The 1,967-nt window shown below is 37.2% G+C and overlaps 1 non-coding gene across 1 annotated transcript; it reads left to right on the plus strand.

The window, feature by feature from the left end:
- Positions 1–202: 202 nt before the first annotated feature.
- On the plus strand, positions 203–310 carry LOC130971634 (small nucleolar RNA R71). Its single transcript, XR_009082846.1, has one exon. It is a non-coding gene; the product is annotated as a small nucleolar RNA R71 (small nucleolar RNA).
- The last annotated feature ends 1,657 nt before the right edge of the window (positions 311–1,967 follow it).

Raw genomic sequence — 1,967 nt, forward strand, 5'->3', positions numbered from 1 at the left:
CTTTCTTCTGATTTGTCCCATTGTTCACAGGATTCCTTTCAGAAGTGTACATGAATTGGTTATTTGCAACCATTTCAATTAGTTCTTGAGCTTCTATAGGCGTCTTCTTCAGATGAAGAGATCCTCCAGCAGAGCTATCCAAAGACATCTTGGACAGTTCAGACAGACCATCATAAAAAATACCTATGATGCTCCATTCAGAAAGCATGTCAGAAGGACATTTTCTGATCAATTATTTGTATCTTTCCCAAGCTTCATAGAGGGATTCTCCTTCCTTTTGTCTGAAGGTTTGGACTTCCACTCTAAGCTTACTCAATTTTTGAGGTGGAAAGAACTTTGACAAGAAGGCATTGACTAGCTTTTCCCAAGAGTTCAGGCTTTCTTTAGGTTGTGAGTCCAACCATATTCTAGCTCTGTCTCTTACAGCAAAAGGGAATAGCATAAGTCTGTAGACCTCAGGGTCAACCCCATTGGTCTTGACAGTGTCACAGATTTGCAAGAACTCAGCTAAAAACTGATGAGGATCTTCCAATGGAAGTCCATGGAACTTGCAATTCTGTTGCATTAGAGAAACTAATTGAGGTTTAAGCTCAAAGTTGTTTGCTCTAATGACAGGGATAGAGATGCTTCTCCCATAGAAGTCGGGAGTAGGTGCAGTAAAGTCACCCAGCACCTTCCTTGCATTGTTGATATTGTTGTTGTTTTCGGCTGCCATAGGTTCTTCTTCTTTGAAGATTTCTGTTAGATCCTCTACAGAGAGTTGTGCCTTAGCTTCTCTTAGCTTTCGCTTCAAGGTCCTTTCAGGTTCAGGGTCAGCCTCAACAAGAATGCCTTTGTCTTTGCTCCTGCTCATATGAAAGAGAAGGAACAAGAAAATATGGAATCCTCTATGTCACAGTATAGAGATTCCTTGAGGTGTCAGAGGAACAGAAAAATAGAAGGAAGAGGGAGAAGAATTCGAACTTAGTGAGATAGAGTTCGAATTGTGCATTGAGGAGGAGTGGTACTCCATAAATAGAAGGATGTGAGAAGAGAGGAAGAGTTTTTCGAAAATTAATAAAAAAGATTTTAAAAATCATTTTGAAAAAGATTTTGAAGAAGATATGATTGAAAACTTTTTGAAATAGATGCGATTAGAAAGATATGATTGAAGAGTTATGATTTTAAAAAGATATGATTGAAAAGATATGATTTGAAAAACAATTTAAAAAGATTTGATTTTAAAAATTAATGACTTGGCTAACAAGAAAAGATATGATTCAAACATTAAACCTTTCTCAACAGAAAAGGCAACATACTTGAAATGTTGAATCAAATCATTAATTGATAGCAAGTTTCTTTGAAAAAGGAAAGAAATTGATTTTGAAAAAGATTTGATTTTGAAAAACTTTGAAAACTTGAAAAAATTTGCATTAGAAACAAAATCTTCCCTCTTGTGCCCTCCTGGCGTTAAACGCCCAGAATGGTGCACATTCTGGCGTTTAACGCCCAATGCACTACCCTTTTGGGCGTTAAACGCCCAACCAGGTATCCTGGCTGGCGTTTAAACGCCAGTTTTCCTTCTTCACTGGGTGTTTTGAACGCCCAGCTTTTCTGTGTAATTCCTCTGCTGCATGTACTGAATCTTCAGTTTCCTGTATTATTGACTTGAAAATAGAACCAAGATCAAATAAACAATGCATGCAAGACACCAAACTTAAAATAAGACACTAGACTCAAACAAGAAACATAAAATATTTTTTTGGTTTTTATGATTTTGTAATTTTTTGTGCTTTTTCGAAAATTATATGAAAAAAAGAAAATAAAGGTTTCAGAATTCTTAATGAGAATTCCAGGGATCATTGCAATGCTAGTCTAAGACTCCGGTCCAGGAATTAGACATGGCTTCACAGCCAGCCAAGCTTTCAAAGAAAGCTCCGGTCCAAAACACTAGACATGGCCAATGGCCAGCCAAGCCTCAGCAGATT

The sequence above is a fragment of the Arachis stenosperma genome, chromosome 3 (assembly GCF_014773155.1).
Source record: "Arachis stenosperma cultivar V10309 chromosome 3, arast.V10309.gnm1.PFL2, whole genome shotgun sequence".
Classification (NCBI taxonomy): domain Eukaryota; kingdom Viridiplantae; phylum Streptophyta; class Magnoliopsida; order Fabales; family Fabaceae; genus Arachis; species Arachis stenosperma.